The sequence below is a fragment of the Equus caballus genome, chromosome 17 (genome assembly GCF_041296265.1).
Source record: "Equus caballus isolate H_3958 breed thoroughbred chromosome 17, TB-T2T, whole genome shotgun sequence".
Classification (NCBI taxonomy): Eukaryota; Metazoa; Chordata; class Mammalia; order Perissodactyla; family Equidae; genus Equus; species Equus caballus.
The window spans coordinates 59,233,905-59,241,508 of NC_091700.1; the positions used below are offsets into that span (position 1 = coordinate 59,233,905).

A 7,604-nucleotide genomic window follows, 5' to 3' on the forward strand; every position below is an offset into this window, starting at 1 on the left:
TCCTTTAGTGAGTGAGAACTACCGATTGGATAGTATCTTTATCAATCCATGCTTTAACAATACCACTTTGATATAACTGAGATTTATCACTGCAACTTTCAGAAGAAAGAATGTTGATAGTTTGTTGGGAGACAATTGAAATTGTCCAACAGGAGATGACAAAGGTCTTAAGTAATTTAACGGGAGTGAAGACAAAAATAATTGTTGAATAAAAGAATGATTAAGCACTTAGAATGATGGGTATAATATAAAAAGAGGACCCTAAAATGATCTTTATTTCTGAAGAAAACACTTTTATGAAATGCCAAAACAATCACGAGAAAGGAGAATAAAATTGAAGGCAATATGCTTGCTGATTTCAAAATATAATACAAAGTTATAGTAATTAAAACAGTATGGTACTGTCATAAAGACAGATATATAGACCAATGGAGTAGAATAGAGAGCTCAGAAATAAATTAACCCATAAACAGTCAACCAGTCTTTGACAAGGGTGCCAAGAATACACACTGGGGAAAGGATTGTTTCTTCAACAAACTGCTCTGGGAAAACTGCACAGCCACCTGCAAAAGAATGAAAGATCTGAGACACTAAAACTTCTTGAAGAAAACCTAGGGGAAAAGCTTCCTGGCATTGACCTTGGCAAGGTTGGCAATGTTTACTTGTATATGAGACCAAAAGCATAGGCAACAAAAGCAAAAATAGACAAATGAGACTATATCCAAACTTTTGTTCCCTTTTGCTTTGATCAGTGTTTAGAACTTCATTCTTTAATGTAGGCTTAAAAACTCATCTTTTATGAAAAGAGTCCATAGCTCCATGAATTTGCCTAGGTAAACACATTTAGGAACACTTTACTAGGCTCCCATTTCCCCACAGGTAAATCATAAGAGATACGGGAAGGCGAGTGAAAGGATGGTGCTATTTTGGATAAGACAGCCGAGGAAAGACCTCTCGGTACAGCGAAATTAGGACGAAAACAGAGTGAAGATGGTAGGTGGGTGGGAGATTCACTTAGATATTCACTGGGAAGGTGTTCTAGGCACTGCAAATGTCCACAGTGAGAAGGTCCTTGGTGTACTTCTGTTTTCTTTGGTTAATATGGATAGAAGTGAAAGAGGATGACTTGATAGAGTGGGAGAGAACTGGATCAAAACATCACTCTAACTGAGGCCAGAGAGCAGAAATAATCAGAGTTAGAAAGACAGGGAAATAAAAGTATGTGTGTAGGCTCAGAATATGAAATGTTAAAAGTTATGATTTCAGAGACACAAATATGGAACTGCAATAACCAGTAGCCACAATATTGCTTGTATGTATTATTCATATAGAGAAAATGCTAGTAATATAGAGAGATCAGATCAAGTATCACATATTTATTTTTTATCAAAAAGTCGCTACTGATAAAAATATTTTTTATTTTCTGTAAATATGAGCAAGTTGGCTTCATATGTTTTATTCCATAAGAAAGAAATTAAATCTTAACTTGATATTCCTCAAAATGTGTTTTGCAGAAAAGTGGGTTCCATGAAATGCTTGAAACAAATAAGTTGATTTTGTGGTCAAATAATTATGGCAAGTGCTGCCTACTCTACCTCCCTCTTAGATATTCACAAATCTTAACAATACGGGAGGGTATGATAAGTCCCGCAGTATAGAAACCTCTTTAGTTTTCAACCTACTTACCAAAATTAATGACTACAGGACTCCCTCTTTACCATAAGTTAACAACTCAATATATTCAACTGCTGTTTCTCAAAGCACTCTGAGAATCATTGTTTTAAGCTAAACAATACATGCATGTATGTTGTGTATTATAGCTCAGAGAATTTCTTGTTTCGAAGTCACAAGATGTGAACTTCCAGGACTGGCCCTTGGCTGAGTGGTTACATTCGCACGCTCTGCTTCAGTGGCCCGGGGTTTCGCGAGTTCGGATCCTGGGTGCAGACATGGCACCGCTCATCAGGCCATCCTGAGGCAGCATCCCACATAGCACAACCAGAGGCACTCACAGCTAGAATATACAGCTATGAACTGGGGGGCTTTGGAGAGAAGAAGAAAAAATAGATTGGCAACAGTTGTTAGCTCCAGTGCCAATCTTTAAAAAAAGAAAAAAAAGATTGAACTTCCTTTCCATAAAATTCATTCAGTTACTCAGGATGAGCTACCCAACCAGAGGGCTGGATGCTGTCTAACCACCTTCCTGTGGGAAGGAGTGGGCTGTGGCTTCACTGATGGCAGTTTAGATTGAGAAGCTTGCTCTCCCCTGCTGAGTTGGATGGCTGGCTTCACTGGTTAACATAAGTGCTTGAGTGGTACTTCTGGGACGGCATGGGTTCTTTAACTCATCCGAATCTATGAAATGTCAATATTATCCACAGTCTGAGATAGGTCACAACTGAAAGGACAAGGCAAAGGTTTGTAGTTTCAATTTGCCAGACATTGCCAGAATTATAATACTAAGCCAATTATTAAAAACCAAGAGATTTCTGCTCTATAGAAAAGGGGAGAATGTGATGTGAGTATCCCTTCAAAACAGTTGGTCAATTTCCTGGAACAATGAGAAACAGTGGCAAGGAATAAAACCTTGATCATCTCCATCGCATGGCCTGGACTGAGGACACTAGGATGATCTGTGTCATTGCTTCCTTATTTATTTGGTGTGGTTCCTGCACATGGGGACTTCCATGTTCCTTTGGAGAGAAAAACTGCCCAATTTCACCAAGCTTCTGTGATATGTCATGACTCCTGCAGGTATTTCCTTCTTTCCTTCAGAATTTGCCGTCTGCCTTCAGTTTAGTCCATGCTCGCCTCCTCTTATGGAGATGATGGTAGTTTGGCATTCATGTAAAGAGGCTCTTCTTCAAGCCTCTCTGTCCCAGGTAGAGGGATTCCTAGGATAGCAGCCATGAGCCAGCCCCAGGCACCATCATGACCTCTCTCCTGAACTGATCACATAGCCTGCCACTGATAGAGTTACAGTGAGAGACCCTTGCCCACTACTGGTTGTGTTGGTATTGGCTCCTGTCTAGATGGTCTGTGGCCCTGCCAAGCTGGCAGCCGAGATGGTGGTCATGGCTTGCTAGAGAGTGATGCCATCAGCATTAACTGGCTGATAGAAGATGGTCTGTCCTTCAATAGTCTGTGCTACTTGCTGCCCCTGGACAGTGACCTGCTGCTGTGCTTTATGTGTGGCTGGCAATAACAGCTGTCTGTGGTTGCTGGATGATGATCTACTGAGTCTGGTCCTATTGGCCCTGCACCTCCAAAGTCTGTCCTCCCTTCCCCCGCCCCACATCCCACATCTGGATCTGTCTCCATAAACCAACTATGTCTGCCAAGGTTTGACCTTCTCCACCAGGGACAGTTTGGGCTATGACAGGTTGTGATTAACAGGCCAGTGATGAACACTGACTTGTACCACTAATGGTTGCCCCTGGACCTGCTGTTGAATCCATCCAAAAATCTGCTCTGTCAAAATATTGTTATTTGCTGCATTCTGCTCCATACTCCAGCCAAGTTAGAAACCCAGTAACAAAGAGTTTCACTCTGGAGATCCTAGAAGACTGTGAAGTATACTCTAGAGTATAGAGGAATTTGTGGCAGGCAAGACCACGCCAGGTCTGGGGTCTGAAAACCTGGACCAAAGGAAGAAGGATAAGGGGATGCATTTCTATCTGGCACTGGCACTCTACAAGGGTCAAGACCCTCAACCTGCATGTTTCAATGGTGCCACCCTTGCATGGGATTAGCCTCTGCAGGCCTTGAAACAGACGGACACACAGACTTTGGGCCAGGATCACCGCTCAGCTGGCTAGGCTCAGCTTGCCTCTAACAATTTACTTTTTATTCAACTTAGATTCATCAACATACACATATCCACACTGGACTTTTTGATAGAGACACAGGGATATTTAGGAAAACATTATTCACAAAAACTGTCTTATATGATGCATTTGGAAAGATGAGAAAAGCACAGAAAACTCTTATGACAAGACAAACTAAGAGACAAACGAGAGGTGGAAAGAAAATTCCAGGGATATTACAGAGTAACAGCCTTGTCTGAAAATAATAAAATAGAGCACATAAAGAGGGATATTTGACCATGATCTTTAACGTGAAAAAGTTTTTGACAAGAAAAATAGGGAATTTATGGGAAACAGGGTGTCTTACAAAAAGTGGAGAAGAGTTCAATTTGACAATAACATAAGATACATATAAAGGAGTTGAAATCTACTAAATTTTGTTTCTGTATTCTTTCTCAAGTTTTTTTCTTTCTTTCTATCTCTCTGTGTGCCCTATTTGTCTAGTATAAGCTTTTCAATGTAACCCTATAAGTCAGCATTTCCCAGGAATCTGGCCTTGAACTTCTAACTTTGCACTCTCATCCTTAGAGCTGACACCCATAGCTTCATGAAAAACATAAAGGCTGATGACTCTCACCCTAAATCAGTCTCCTAAACTGCAGACAATTTCACCAAATGCCTCCTAGATGTCTCTCAGTGAATGCCTCCTAATAATTCTAAAAGCGATATATCCATCATTTCCTCGCAAATCTATGTTGCCCGGAGTTTCCTAATTTAATCTATAGCAATAAAACGCTTGAGAAAAACAATAAGGAGGAATCCCTAGGCAACAATAATAGTCATATGATGTCACATCTCTAGACAATTTAAAATATCCCTCAGAAATTTTCTACACAGAGGAAATGAGAGAGAGTGATGGCAATCCATCCTAAAGATAGTTACACTGGCGATGGAATTTCCCTGAGATGGGCCTCTGTGGAGAAGTGGCAGAAAAGAGCAAAATAGATTTTCAACTTTAAAGGGAGGCACGTGGGACCAGCTACATAATTTGTAGTGCCCAGTGAAAAATGAAAAGTGGGGCCCCTTGTTCAAAAATTATTAAGAATTTCAAGGCAGCAACAGTAAAGTGTTAAACCAAGTATGGGGCCCTTCCAAGTGTAAGCCCTGGGCCTACACATCCCGAAGCCATCCCTGGATGCCAGCTCCATAACTAGCAGAAATTGGTAAGTTATAAAATAGTGTGGGTCACATTGAAGGATCATAGGTTATATTAAAAATAGGAAAGTATTCATAGAGAATTTTTAATGAAAATTCAAAGAGAAAAGTGAGCCCTAAATGAAGAAAAATGTGACAGAAATTTCCACTATTCTGTGCGTCCTCTATTTAGCTCTACCATGTAATTACTGCAGAGATGACATCAGATATTTTGTTCATATTCACACCAGTTAAGGACTTGGTGCTTTTCCTTTATTAAGTCACAACCATTCTGCATTCATAACTTTTCTTACAAATATGTTCAACATTTATTTACGTATTTTATGATCAAGAAGTTCTCATTGTACCCATCAGTATTTGCCTTAAACCACGTGTGTTTATTTTAAAGAAAATATTCATGTGGCTTCTCTGAAGCCTTGTTTTCAATTTTGACATCTTATCTGCAACTTCCTTCATGATAACCTCAGAAAAAGAGCTTATTATTTCTATTCATATTCTATTCTGCTGTTATTTAATTCTTTCCATTATCCCTTAGTGGTACAAAGTCTTCTATTATTGATCTTGCTATCTTTCAAGAAATGCTGAAAGCGTCTTCTGTTGTTTTATTCACTTTCAGTGCAGCACATCCTCGTATCATCCTCTGTGCTTTTTCAGTCAATGAGTGTTGCCCTTTCAGTTTTACTTCATTATTTACTCTTTTCAGTGTATGAAATATTTTCCCAGATTTAAGCAAATTAGGCATTGATGCAAAATATATGTCTAGTAAGACATATACAAAAGAATTCTATGAATATCTGGGATACATTTGTGCATCATTGTTGACATATTTCCCCCCACTGGTCCAGTTTTGATCCCTCGTCATTGGAAACTGTCAATCATTCTAAATTGTATGTGGGTTTTATAATGTGAGGATATTTCCCAGAGGCTAAAACAACTGAAAGTCTTGGGTAAATTGAAAAACAAACTAATAAATAAATAAAGCAATTCAACAAAAGCCATGACAGAAGGTGCCACTCTGTATATTCTTACTATTCGGATTTTCAATGCTCTGCCACACAGAAAAGATAAAAAGTTCTATTACTAAAATTCTTATGGTAAAATGGTTTTTAAGTTCATCTTGCTTTCAGTAAATAAATAAGGTAAATTAAATATCCTGGGCTATATCAGAGAAAGAAAGCTATCTTCCATCATGTATTTTGTATGTTTGGTAGGTTTTAGTGTTTTTAATAAATTTGCATATAAATGTTTTGATATATAATTTTAATGACATATATAGCAAATCAGCATTTCTGTAATTCTAATGTCTTATATTGTCTGCTATTATGGTCATGTGCTACTTTCCTTTCCAATGTGGTAATATTCAGTATATCTTTTTGTTTCATTTTATAGTTATGACTGGGGAAAAGCTTACAGATAACATATTTTTAAAATTCAAAAGAACACAAATTAGAAAATATCCATATATAATTTTCATCTTTTAGGAATTAATTCTTGTTAAGTGCTTGGTGTGTATTATCATATTGTAAATTCCATAACGGGGGGAAAGCATTTAGTTCTAAACTATGTGTACTGTATCAAGGTCATAGTTTCCAATATTTTATCAGTTTACCACGAGTTCCAAGTTCATATTTATTCTGCGGGTTCTGAGCAATAAACCTGTGTTTTTTTAGTAACGACACAAGCACAATCCAAATTATAAAATATAGGAGTATTTGGATGAGTTTATTATGATTGTTACTGTTTTTGCTTGTATTTACTTTATGAGAGTGCAATTACTTCAAAAGTCTCAGTCATTTAATATTCTCTGACTCACAACTCATCGAAGATCGACCAAAGTCAGGCATGTGATATGTCAATCACATTCCTTTCATAACCAAATTTTTACCACAGGAGCTGGTTTCCCCAGTTCTAGTTTCTCCTTCTCCCATACATTTGAGTGTGGTGTGTTTGTGCTGCTGTTTGAGAGCATTTGTGTTAGGTGTGGCATAGGCATCTCAGTGAAGAACAGCCTTAACTTGCAATCAGCTCCAGAACACAATCTCAGAAGATAATTTATTGAAGAGCGGGGATATTCTCACATTTCTGCTGTTTGCTATGATCTTTCACATGGAGATCACATATTAATTGCTAAAATAAAAACTAAAGAAACAGATAAGGAAATTCAAGAACAGAATGGTGATCTTACCCAGAGATGAAGGTACATGCTTAGTAAGGGAAGATAAACAGGAAGACTAAGTCCCAACTGTAAGGTTTACAATTCAGTTATAACTACTTTGTCAGCATGATCAACATTAAATAAATTCAGTATGTCAGTAGGGTATTGTGGCTTGGAGGAATACATTCTACAGGTGTAATATTAAATTATATTCACTTTGGGGCTACATTAATTAAAGTCACAAGCAATGAATTCATGGAGAATCTTCTGAGCTCAAGAAGGATATGTTACAAATCAATTTACCATTTGCTTATATTTTGAAGTCCAGATTACTGCGTACTTCTGGAGGTGGCTATTGAACTCAAGAGAACACTGCAACAAAGATATGCGTCAAATGGGACTGGGCTGTGGGTCAGCCTTGTTACAGC

The 7,604-nt window shown here is 38.1% G+C and overlaps 1 pseudogene; it reads right to left on the reverse strand.

Annotated features, from left to right (window-relative positions):
• Window positions 1-2,591: 2,591 nt before the first annotated feature.
• On the reverse strand, window positions 2,592-3,508 carry LOC100064494 (nuclear transcription factor Y subunit alpha pseudogene; annotated as a pseudogene).
• Window positions 3,509-7,604: the final 4,096 nt, after the last annotated feature.